Source organism: Schistocerca nitens, chromosome 8 (genome assembly GCF_023898315.1).
Source record: "Schistocerca nitens isolate TAMUIC-IGC-003100 chromosome 8, iqSchNite1.1, whole genome shotgun sequence".
Lineage (NCBI taxonomy): Eukaryota > Metazoa > Arthropoda > Insecta > Orthoptera > Acrididae > Schistocerca > Schistocerca nitens.
In genome coordinates this window covers 288,783,754-288,797,461 of record NC_064621.1, presented here as the reverse complement: position 1 = coordinate 288,797,461, position 13,708 = coordinate 288,783,754, and the positions used below count along the sequence as shown (strand labels likewise).

The window sequence follows — 13,708 nt, the reverse complement described above, 5'->3', positions numbered from 1 at the left end:
GATAGAACAGATACCATCTTCATATAGTTAAGGCTAACCGGCCATTGACTTTCTTCTTCTGTGCTGGATACACACGCATTGCTCGAACTCTTACGGGACTCGGTAAGATTGTTTGCTGCGAGTAATGTGTGTAATGGGCAGGGGCACTACGAATGTAGTGTGTGGAGATTAAGTTGGGAATGTGGGTCTCATAGGGAGCGTGCAAGGAATAAATCTCTGCAGTCGCACTATCCTCTATGCCCTCGGTGGCTCAGGTGGATAGAGCGTCTGCCACGTAAGCAGGCGATCCCGGGTTCGAGTCCCGATCGGGGCACACATTTTCATCTTTCCCCGTTGATGTATATCAACGCCTGTCGACAGCTTAGGGTCTTGATTTAATTATCATTTCATGCCATGTGGTGGTCAGATGAGACCGACCGGAACATTGGCAACGAGTGTACCTTCCATCAAGACCCCATGTAGTCCAACAGTGGGGCACTGTCATATCCGAACGCTACACATACCTCGAAACCTCACGATTCGACCAGCTGGCCTAACGGAGACCTCATTCAAACTCTATCAGGTGTTGCTAACGCTGTCTCACATGATATTCCGCGTGCTATACAGTGATTACTCAACGCGTGACGCTTTCCACGTCCCTTATATACCCTACCAGGCCTGGTAACATCAGTAAAGAAGAGCACTAATCCACTCTTGTGACCGTTCTAACTATACTCGGTGCGTCAGTTTCTAGTCAGGCAGTGTATTTGACTTTAACTTTATTCACCTGCTAATGTTTTTGCTTGAGAGGGGTGATTCACTGTGGTGTCACAGCCAGACACCACACGTCCTAGGTGGTAGCTTAAATCGGCCGCGGTCCTGTAGTACATGTCGGACCCGCGTGTCGCCACTGTGTGATCGCACACCTAGCGCCACCACATGGCAGGTCTCGAGAGACTGACTCGAACTCATCCCAGTTGTACGGACGACAGAGCTAGCGACTAGACGTACGAAGCCTTTCTCTCTCATTAGCCGAGAGACAGAATAGCCTTCAGCTAAGTTAATGGCTACGAACTAGCAAGGCGCCATTAGCCTTACAGTGATTGTAATTAGAGTCTCACTTGTGTTCACCATAGAGATGTACAAGAAGACATTAAAGATAAGTATATGAGAAGCTCCGTTCTTTTCTTCATAGCATTGATTACGTATCCTGTTCCAGTACTTCACGCCCGTCTGCGTTAGTCTCGCGTGCCCTTTAAGCCACCTCTATTTACAAGGTGTTGGCCCAGCTGCCGACACATCATTCACAGCTGTGGAGCACCCTGTACAATCTTAGAACGTGAGCGAATCTATGTATTCTGGTACGGCCCGCTAGGTTCATTGTAAGTACGTCTGCATCTGCCTCTACAAGTAGATCACATCTGCACTCCGCAAGCCACCGCACGATGTGTGGCGGAGAGTACAAAGTGCACCAGTATTACTTTTCTCTCTTTCCCTTCTGTTCGCCAATGGTAGATAGGAAGAAAGACTATCAGCGCCTCTCTGTACGGGCCCGAAGTTTCCCAATTTTAGCCTTTATAGGCGTCTCCATGTATACTTTTGACAACTAAATATAAAATATACAGACTATATGGACTTTTGTTAAAAGGGAAATATTATTCTTATACTAGAAACGGTGATGAAATCTATAATTATGTACATTTAGTAAATATTTCGTTTATAATTGCTAAACACTATGAGAAGAATGTGTATAGAAGAAGCCAACATTTAATCGCTAGCTGCTATGATTTAATATAAACTGAAGCGCCAAAGAAACTGGTAGAGGCATATGTATTCAAATACAGACATACACTGAAGCGCCAAAGAAACTGGTATAGGCATGCGTAGTCAAGATACAGGCATGTATACTCAAGATATGTAAACAGGCAGAATACGGCGCTGCGCTCAGCAACGCCTATATAAGACAACAAGTGTCTGGCTCAGTTGTTAGATCGGTTACTGCTGCTAAAATGGCAGCTTATCAAGATTTAAGTGAGTTTGAACGAGGTGCTACAGTCAGCGCACGAATGATGGGACACAGCGTCTCCGAGGTAGCGATGAAGTGGGGATTTTCCCGTACGACCGTTCCACTAGTTTACCGTGAATATCAGGAATCCGGTAAAACATCAAATCTCCGGTATCGCTGCGGCCAGAAAAAGATCCTACAAAAACGGGACCAACGACGGCTGAAGAGAATCGTTCACCGTGACAGAACTGCAACCCTTCCGTAAATGTCTGCAGATTTCAATGCTGGGCCGTTAACAACAGTCAGTGTGCGCCCCATTCAACGGAACATCAGTGATACGGTCTTTCGGAGCCGAAGGCCCACTCCTGTACCCTTGATGACAGATGACTGCACGACACAAAGTTTTACGCCTCGCGTGGGCCCACCAACACCGACATTGAACTGTTGATGACTGGAAACATACATTGGATTGTTGATGACTGGAAAAATGTTGCCTGGTAAGACGAGTCTCGTTTCAAATTGTATCGAGCGGATGAACGTGTACGGGTACGGAGACAACCTCATGAATCCATGGACCCTGCATGTCAGCAGGGGACTTTTCAAGCTGGTAGAGGCTCTGTAATGGTATGGGGCGTGTGCAGTTGGAATGATTTTGGACCCCTGACACGTTTAGATATGACTCTCACAGGTGACACGTACGTTCGCATCCTGCTTGATCACTTGCATCCATTCATATTAATTGTGCATTCCGACGGACTTGGGCAATTCCAGCAGGACAATGCGACACCCCACACGCCCAGAATTGCTACAGAGTGCCTCGAGGAACACTCATCTGAGTTTAAACAGTTGCGCTGGCCACCATTGTCCCCATACAAGAGCATTATTGAACATATCTGGAATGCCTTGCAACGTGCTGTTCAGAAGAGATCGGTGTCAGTTCCCTCCAGCACTACTTCAGACGTTAGTCGAGTCTGTGCCACGTCGTGTTGCGGCACTTCTGCCTGCTCGCGGGGATCCTACACTATATTAGGCAGGTGTAACAGTTTCTTTGGCTCTTCAATGTACAGGGCTATTACAAATGATTGAAGCGATTTCATAAATTCACTTCATTGACATATGGTCACGACACACTACAGATACGTAGAAAAACTCATAAAGTTTTGTTCGGCTGAAGCCGCACTTCAGGTTTCTGCCGCCAGAGCGCTCGAGAGCGCACTGAGACAAAATGGCGACAGGAGCCGAGAAAGCGTATGTCGTGCTTGAAATGCACTCACATCAGTCAGTCATAACAAAAAAAAAATGGTTCAAATGGCTCTGAGCACTATGGGACTTAACATCTATGGTCATCAGTCCCCTAGAACTTAGAACTACTTAAACCTAACTAACCTGAGGACATCACATAACACCCAGTCATCACGAGGCAGAGAAAATCCCTGACCCCGCCGGGAATCGAACCCGGGAACCCGGGCGTGGGAAGCGAGAACGCTACCGCACGACCACGAGCTGCGGACGTCAGTCATAACAGTGCAACGACACTTCAGGACGAAGTTCAACAAAGATCCACCAACTGCTAACTCCATTCGGCGATGGTATGCGCAGTTTAAAGCTTCTGGGTGCCTCTGTAAGGGGAAATCAACGGGTCGGCCTGCAGTGAGCGAAGAAACGGTTGAACGCGTGCGGGCAAGTTTCGCGCGTAGCCCGCGGAAGTCGACGAATAAAGCAAGCAGAGAGCTAAACGTACCACAGCCGACGGTTTGGAAAATCTTACGGAAAAGGCTAAAGCAGAAGCCTTACCGTTTACAATTGCTACAAGCCCTGACACCCGATGACGAAGTCAAACACTTTGAATTTTCGGCGCGGTTTCAACAGCTCATGGAGGAGGATGCGTTCAGTGCGAAACTTGTTTTCAGTGATGAAGCAACATTTTTTCTTAATGGTGGAGTGAACAGACACAATGTGCAAATCTGGGCGGTAGAGAATCCTCATGCATTCGTGCAGCAAATTCGCAATTCACCAAAAGTTAACGTGTTTTGTGCAATCTCACGGTTTAAAGTTTACGGCCCCTTTTTCTTCTGCGAAAAAAACGTTACAGGGCACGTGTATCTGGACATGCTGGAAAATTGGCTCATGCCACAACTGGAGACCGACAGCTCCGACTTCATCTTTCAACAGGATGGTGCTTCACCGCACTTCCATCATGATGTTCGGCATTTCTTAAACAGGAGATTGGAAAACCGATGGATCGGTCGTGGTGGAGATCATGATCAGCAATTCATGTCATGGCCTCCACGCTCTCCCGACTTAACCCCATGCGATTTCTTTCTATGTTTAAACCTCCTCTGCCAAGAAACGTGCCAGAACTGCGAGCTCGCATCAACGATGCTTTCGAACTCATTGATGGGGACATGCTGCGCCGAGTGTGGGAGGAACTTGATTATCAGCTTGATGTCTGCCGAATCACTAAAGGGGCACATATCGAACATTTGTGAATGCCAAAATAAAACTTTCTGAGTTTTTGTATGTGTGTGCAAAGCATTGTGAAAATATCTCAAATAATAAAGTTATTGTAGAGCTGTGAAATCGCTTCAATCATTTGTAATAACCATGTATATAATTGTGCGAAAAGATGATGGCTTTGGGATTCTGTTCGTTTTGCTCCCTCTTCCTATTGTCTTGTCGGTTTGTTCGTTTGCTATTGATCTCATGTACTCGATATAATAGCGAATTGCTGTACTCAGTTCTGTTAGTCTGTTAAATTTGATTTGTTCGGAAATAGAGACATAGCAGTAAATGTGGTTACATGTTTTCATTTATAAAAAATGGGTCTGAGCACTATGGGACTTAACTGCTGAGGGCATCAGTCCCATAGAACTTAAAACTACTTAAACCTAACTAACCTAAGGACATCACACACATCCATGCCCGAGGTAGGATTCGAACCTGCGACCGGAGCGGTCGCGCTGTTCCAGACTGTAGCGTCTACAACCGCTCGGCCACTTCGGCCGGCTTTCATTTATACAAATGTAATTCCCATTAGCCGCATTCTTAAGGTTTCACATTTTTAGCACACGTTTGCGGAGACGAACGTGATATAAGTCCACGTGTTGTCCGCCATTACGCGGAAATTTTAATTTTTAGTAATTATTTATGTAAAAACCTAAAGCGCCAGAGAGTTATATTATCATTCCACAGGAGTTCTGAGATCTGACTATCATAAATGTTTTTCTACTAAAGGTATAGAACTGATGTAAGTAAAAAGTCCAGAATCGATAACGGCTTGGTTTAAGGCTTAAGGTAAAATATCTAATTCTCAGTTTATGCTGGTGTAAAAGTGAAAGATATTAAACCTTAACAACATTACTGATTCAAGCGGGATACTTTACAGTACTGAAACTGTGTTTTTGTGGTGTCTAATTCATACCTTATGCGCACGTAGGTACAGACGCTTAACGTCGCCAGACTTTTTCTCGCATAGAGAGACTAAATTATTTTCACTTGTACTGGGATACTTTTTAATACTTAAGCTCCAGTTACTTTCAATATATCAAGCACTGAGTACAAGAGTAGATAATAATTATTTCTGTGGCCTACGTGTAATGCAAAAACGTAGTAACAAAAACCCACGCAATTATTTTCACGAAGTATTAAACTTTCTGATCTTGAAGAGTGTGCAACCTTTGAACATTTATAATGTACACCACTTGCAAAAAACATTTTGTGTCCATAATAATAACAATTTCACCTTCCAAAAGACTCTAACTAAATAAAAAATTAGTAATATTTTCCGGTAAGATATTACACGTTGTGGTCACTAAAGGAGATGTTTTTTGGAAAAATTAGTTTGTTTCTTTTCTCAATTTGGAACGTTAGATTTCGAAATTGTGTGAGTATGGTTCTCTGAACACTCAACGTCTTTCTCCATTTCCCACTGCTGTTTATCGGTCATCTCTCAGACACTCTCACGATGACAAAACAAAGATCTTCTGAACCGTGCAGCGCTTCTTTGACTATTTTCTATTTGTTACATGGAAAGCTACCACACCGACGAACAATACCCAAGCACTGACTGAACTGGGGTACTCACGATTCTTCCCATAACTCTGAGGCTAGCACCTGCCTTCCCCACTGTTACAATTGTGTGGTCGTGCAAACTTAAATCTCTCTGGGACTGACAGTCCTAGGTACTTGACGGTTGTCACTGATTCCAGTGACTAATCGCCGATAGTTTAGTTAAACAATATCGAATATTTGTTCAATTTACGTGCATATTATTACATCCATTAATATAAGAGTCATAAATCAATCTTTACACGTGGAGCTGGTCATCTGGATTTCGTAACAAAATTTTAACGATTTCACCTCCGGGTACTCAGAGATGATCGTTATTCGAATAAATCTCTACGTAAGTAATTATTCGAATAAAAACTAGTTCAAAAATTTTATTTTCCTATAGATTATTCACCAGACGAAGGGATTACTCATCACTAAGAATAAAGATAGTTATTCTTAGTCCAAAGATCGTGGCCTAGCGGTTAGCGTCGTTGTCTCTAGAATTTGGGATCCTGTTCTAAATTCCTGGCTGGACCAGAGGTTCTCTTCGCTGGCGGACTGGGTGTCTGTGTTATCCTCATCATTTCACCCAATCTTCATCGACACACAAGTCGCCAAAGTGGACTCAAACAGTGCGCTAAGAATTAATATAATTAACTTTTTATGTGACTGTTGGTTACCATGGTTCCTTTCTAGTGCGCGTATTCTTTACATGTGCTCGTTAATTTTAATTATGTTAAAGCGCTATAGTTACAGACATCAGTCAGCTACCAATCACTTATATGTTACTGACTTAACAGTACCTAATCTGTGAAAATCATACGCTCGCAGGTTCGAATCCTGCCTCGGGCATGGATGTGTGTGATGTCCTTAGGTTAGTTAGGTTTAAGTAGTTCTAAGTTCTAGGGGACTGATGACCTAAGATGTTAAGTCCCATAGTGCTCAGAGCCATTTGAACCATTTTTTGTGAAAATCATTTTGTCACAACGACAATCAACATGGGATATATCTGCGTCCCATTTCATTTCGTCCGTGAACAGCATTGCAGTAGTTTCATATCACTGATACTGAAACGCACGATTTTCCCTTTGGGTTGTCATGATAAACATTCCTGTTTCCCTTACTATTTTGCTAACAATAGAGGTTATTGAAATTTCCTGGCAGATTAAAACTGTGTGCCGGACCGAGACTCGAACTCGGGACCCTTGCCTTTCGCGGGCAAGTGCTCTACCAACTGAGCTACCCAAGCACGACTCACGCCCCGTCCTCACAGCTTCACTTCTGCCAGTACCTCGTCTCCTACCTTTTAAACTTAACAGAACTAGCACTCCTGAAAGAAAGGTTCGTAGGAGAGCTTCTGTTAAGTTTTGGAAGGTAGGAGACGAGGTACTGGCAGAAGTAAAGCTGTGAGGACGGGGCGTGAGTCGTGCTTGGGTAGCTCAGTTGGCAGCCGGCACGGTAGCTCAGCGTGTTCGGTCAGAGAGCCGGTTGGCCTCTGTAATAAAAAAAAGTGAGTGGAAGGATCAACCACCGAACTTGAACAGGATGTCTTGCGACGGCCGCAACGACCAAACACAACGATAAAAAAAAAAATGGTAGAGCACTTGCCTGCGAAAGACAAGGGTCCCGAGCTCGAGTCTCGGTCCGGCAAACAGTTTTAATCTGCCAGGAAGTTTCATATCAGCGCACACTCCGCTGCAGAGTGAAAATCTCATTCTGGAATAGAGGTTATTATAATAACGGTTCCTTCTTCCTTTTTTATTAACAATTGCTGTCCATGTACAGTGCGTCCAAGAAGTATACGTCTGACAGTGCAGTTTTTAATAAGGTAGATCTGTGGCAAGTGAATACAAAATCTGAAAAGTTAGTCTCGTGAATAGTACCTCAGTAAGACATTTTTATTGAAAAACAAGGAGCAAAACACAATTATAGTGGTAACAAGATTAACAAAAAAGAAAATTTCATACAAAAGTTACTTCATAGAAAACTAATCCATTCACCTTTTTGACATCTACAGGCAGAAAGTATAGTTTAAATTACAATAATTAATATTTAGTGAGGTTCCTCTTTACAGTTATTACTGCTTGCAGTCGTCTGGGCATAGAGCTAACTAAGTCTGCTGTCGGAGAGGGTGCAATTTTGTCCCATTCTTTCTGAAGAGCTTGTTTTGAGTCTTTCTCGCAAGAAATTTGCCTTTTTCTGATGTTCTCTTCCAGCACTATGGAAAGATTTTAACTGCGATTAATATCTGAGATTTCTCTTGATTTCCCTCACGATAAACCTCACCTCTGTATCGATCAGTGAGCGAGGGCTTCCGATCCATGGCTGACTTCTCAAAGTTGAGGTTAGGTTACGCAAAAGCTATCTGTTATCGACTGATCCGTCGATCTAGGTCTACCAACTACTTTCGCAATCTCGTAAGAGGTCTTTAACTGATTATGCAAGCGTAGAGTAAGTTTTTTTTTTAGTTAGTGTTGTCTTACTACCCTTATGGCCCATGTTGCGAACTACACTGTCACGGCATCGCTTAAAACTACAACAGGTAGCAGGCTGTGGTTGCGGACGTTCGGCGCTGGAGAGTGTCACGTGTCAGCATTACAGTCTCGTCCTGGACGCGAACTTTAGGCACATTCAGATGGTGGACGAATACTTTGTAAAGTAACTTTTGTATGAAATAGTCTATTTTCTTAACCTTGTTGTCCTATGAATGTACACTCCTGGAAATGGAAAAAAGAACACATTGACACCGGTGTGTCAGACCCACCATACTTGCTCCGGACACTGCGAGAGGGCTGTACAAGCAATGATCACACGCACGGCACAGCGGACACACCAGGAACCGCGGTGTTGGCCGTCGAATGGCGCTAGCTGCGCAGCATTTGTGCACCGCCGCCGTCAGTGTCAGCCAGTTTGCCGTGGCATACGGAGCTCCATCGCAGTCTTTAACACTGGTAGCATGCCGCGACAGCGTGGACGTGAACCGTATGTGCAGTTGACGGACTTTGAGCGAGGGCGTATAGTGGGCATGCGGGAGGCCGGGTGGACGTACCGCCGAATTGCTCAACACGTGGGGCGTGAGGTCTCCACAGTACATCGATGTTGTCGCCAGTGGTCGGCGGAAGGTGCACGTGCCCGTCGACCTGGGACCGGACCGCAGCGACGCACGGATGCACGCCAAGACCGTAGGATCCTACGCAGTGCCGTAGGGGACCGCACCGCCACTTCCCAGCAAATTAGGGACACTGTTGCTCCTGGGGTATCGGCGAGGACCATTCGCAACCGTCTCCATGAAGCTGGGCTACGGTCCCGCACACCGTTAGGTCGTCTTCCGCTCACGCCCCAACATCGTGCAGCCCGCCTCCAGTGGTGTCGCGACAGGCGTGCATGGAGGGACGAATGGAGACGTGTCGTCTTCAGCGATGAGAGTCGCTTCTGCCTTGGTGCCAATGATGGTCGTATGCGTGTTTGGCGCCGTGCAGGTGAGCGCCACAATCAGGACTGTATACGACCGAGGCACACAGGGCCAACACCCGGCATCATGGTGTGGGGAGCGATCTCCTACACTGGCCGTACACCACTGGTGATCGTCGAGGGGACACTGAATAGTGCACGGTACATCCAAACCGTCATCGAACCCATCGTTCTACCATTCCTAGACCGGCAAGGGAACTTGCTGTTCCAACAGGACAATGCACGTCCGCATGTATCCCGTGCCACCCAACGTGCTCTAGAAGGTGTAAGTCAACTACCCTGGCCAGCAAGATCTCCGGATCTGTCCCCCATTGAGCATGTTTGGGACTGGATGAAGCGTCGTCTCACGCGGTCTGCACGTCCAGCACGAACGCTGGTCCAACTGAGGCGCCAGGTGGAAATGGCATGGCAAGCCGTTCCACAGGACTACATCCAGCATTTCTACGATCGTCTCCATGTGAGAATAGCAGCCTGCATTGCTGCGAAAGGTGGATATACACTGTACTAGTGCCGACATTGTGCATGCTCTGTTGCCTGTGTCTATGTGCCTGTGGTTCTGTCAGTGTGATCATGTGATGTATCTGACCCTAGGAATGTGTCAATAAAGTTTCCCCTTCCTGGGACAATGAATTCACGGTGTTCTTATTTCAATTTCCAGGAGTGTATTTTGTTCCTTGTTTTGCGATAAAAATTATTTACTGAGGTGCTTCCTACAGGATTGGCTCTTCGGAATATGCATTCGTCTCTTTTCACCTGCCAATAATTTTTTTTAAAAAAGATATACAGCTAGAAGAATACTGTTGGGACTCGCTGAACATCTTGAGGTCTTGACAAAGCAGTGTATTTTTAAATAACTGTGTCAATGTTAGCTACACAATTTGTGTGCATTCCTATGTACATGTCTATGCACATCTTAAAAAATGTGATCCATTATTTAAACACTATAGAATACCCAATAACGGCTTACGAATTAATTAACCATTCACATGTCACAGGTATTTTGTGACCTGGTACACATTCTGCGTCAAACTTTACCTCGCGACAGAAGATACTTACTTTGTAATACGCCACTTTGGCCACTGATGGTAAGGATGAACGTTTGCAGTTCACCATGTACTATTTATCGATTACGATATGTAACTAACTCATCGTGTCAAGTACAAACAATTGTTTCTCCACCTAGCGTTATGTTATATTTGGTATATTGCATCACCGTACCGTAATTGTTTTCCATCTTTCCTCGTGTTACATTTCGTGCCATACATCTAGTGACGCCGAGAGCGAAACACATCACGAGGAGTAAAAAATAAAAAAGAAATACTGTCGGCCAAGACAGGAACAATTTATTAGTGCATTTCATTTTTTGTTATAAATTATTCGTAACTTTAACTAACGCATAACGCAGTGTATCACCGGATTTTCTCAATCAGCGTTCTCTCACATATAACCATCCTTTTCTTTCTGTGATTCATCACGATTTGTGGTTGATAAATAATTTGTTGACACTTTACACAGAGTCAGAAATGTAACATAAAAAAGTATGGAAGAAATGGGAACAGGAACAGGATAATATAATCCTTGGAAAGAGGAGTAAACAAGAATAATATGATGATGTACATTCTTGAAAAATATCTGACAACAGTCTGAACTGACTGTCCAAATACGGTTCATAATACATGGTCTAGTCACATTAATGTGACCGACACCCATCCTCGACGTCAACGTGCAATAAACACTCACAGACGGCAGATGGCAGCACTACCACTGGTGCGTATGAAAAACATGTCGGGGTGAAGTCGGAAAGTCGTTGTCGTAGTGAGAAATCGGAGCGATTTACCTGACTTCCAAAGCGCCAAAGGTGGAAGAATTTCAGAAACGGCTGAGTTTTTAAATAGTTCGCGTGCCGCCGTGGTTAAAGTATACCGTGCATAGCAAAATGGCGTTACTCAAAACCGGTGCCGAGGGCTGTGGTGCACCATTGACGATAGAAGACAGCGGTGACCGACGGCTGCGGAGATGTGGACGGGCGAATAGACGTGCCACCGTCGAGCAGCTGACCGCCCAGATGAACCAAAGAGTATATCCTCAACGACTGTTCAGCGAATGTTGCTACACTACTGGCCATTAAAATTGCTACACCAAGAATAAATGCAGATGATAAACGGGTATTCATTGGACAAATATATTATACTAGAACTGACATGTGAGTACATTTTCACGCAATTTGGGTGCATAGATCCTGACAAATCAGTACCTAGAACAACCACCTCTGGCCGTAATAACGGCCTTGATACGCCTGGGCATTGAGTCAAACAGAGCTTGGATGGCGTGTACAGGTACAGCTGCCCATGCAGCTTCAACACGATACCACAGTTCATCAAGAGTAGTGATTGGCTTATTGTGACGAGCCAGTTGCTCGGCCACCATTGACCAGACGTTTTCGATTGGTGAGAGATCTGGAGAATGTGCTGGCCAGGGCAGCAGTCGAACATTTTCTGCATCCAGAAAGGCCCGTACAGGACCTGCAACATACGGTCTTGCACTATCCTGCTGAAATGTAGGGTTTCGCAGGGACCGAATGGAGGGTAGAACCACGGGTCGTAACACATCTGAAATGTATCGTCCACTGTTCAAAGTGCCGTCAATGCGAACAAGAGGTGACCGAGACGTGTAACCAGTGGCACCCCATACTATCACGCAGGGTGATACGCCAGTATGGCGATGACGAATACACGCTTCCAATGTGCGTTCGCCGCGATGTCGCCAATCACGGATGCGACCATCATGATGCTCTAAACAGAACCTGGATTCATCCAAAAAATGACGTTTTGTCATTTGTGCAACGAGGTTCGTCGTTGAGCACACCATCGCAGGCACTCCTATCTGTGATGCAGCGTCAAGGGTAACCGCGGCTATGGTCTCCGAGCTGATAGTCCATGCTCCTGCAAACGTCGTCGAACTGTTCGTGCAGATGGTTGTTGTCTTGCAAACATCCCTATCTGTTGACTCAGGGATCGAGACGTGGCTGCACGATCCGTTACAGGCAAGCGGATAAGATGCCTGTCATCTCGACTGGTAGTGATATGAGGCAGTAGGGATCCGGCACGGCAATCCGTATTACCCTCCTGAACCCACCGATTCCATTTTCTGCTAACAGTCATTGGATCTCGACCAATGCGAGCAGCAATGTCGCGATACGGTAAACCGCAATCACGATAGGCTACAATCCGACCTTTATCAAAGTCGGTAACGTGATGGTACGCATTTCTCCTACTTACACGAGGCATCACAACAACGTTTCACCAGGCAACGCCGGTCAACTGCTGTTTGTGTATGAGAAATCGGTTATAAACTTTCCTCATGTCAGCACGTTGTAGGTGTCGCCAGCGGCGCCAACCTTGTGAATGCTCTGAAAAGCTAATCATTTGCATATCACAGCATCTTCTTCCTGTCGGTTAAATTTCGCGTCTGTAGTACGTCATCTTCGTGGTGTAGCAATTTTAATGGCCAGTAGTGTACATATGGGTCTTGGCATCAGGCGCCTGATTCGTGCACCCATGCTGGCTGTTGTTCTTCGGCGACGAAGGCTGGAATTTCAACTCCAGTACCGCAACTGGACGTCCACTTTGTGGCACCAGGTGGCCTTTCCAGATAAATCGCGTTATTTGCTCCACAGTTTGTCGTTGGCGTGTACGGCGTGAAACATCTGAAAGCAAACAGCATGCAACTATCTTTGGAAGGTTCCAGGCCGGCGGAGGGAGCATTATAGTCTGCGGAATATTTCCATGGCATTCCCTGGGTGCTCTCATCATTATGGAAGACACAATGACCCAATTCAACTATGCGTCTATCCTTGGGGACCATCCACTCCTACATGACGTTTGTTTTCCCTAGGCACAAAGGCATCTGTTAGCAGGACAGTACAACGTGTCACACAGCTGATAGTGAACATGCGTGGTTCGAAGTGCACCAGGATGGGTTTGTCTTACTCCCCTGGCATCGAATCCCCTCTCGGATTTGGGAGAGTCATGGGATCATTCGATGGGCTGTTCGCGCCATGGATCCTCAGGCAGAAACTTAGCGCCGCTGACCACAACACTGGAGTCGGCAAGGCTACATATATATAGCTGTCGGTACCTTCCAGAAGCTCATTGAGTCTCTTCCTGCACGTCCGCACTGCAAAAGGTGATTATTCAGGCTTTT

The 13,708-nt window shown here is 45.6% G+C and overlaps 1 non-coding gene across 1 annotated transcript; it reads left to right on the top strand.

The window, feature by feature from the left end:
• Positions 1-238: 238 nt before the first annotated feature.
• Trnat-cgu (transfer RNA threonine (anticodon CGU)) lies at positions 239-313 on the top strand. The gene has a single exon. It is a non-coding gene; the product is annotated as a tRNA-Thr (tRNA).
• Positions 314-13,708: the final 13,395 nt, after the last annotated feature.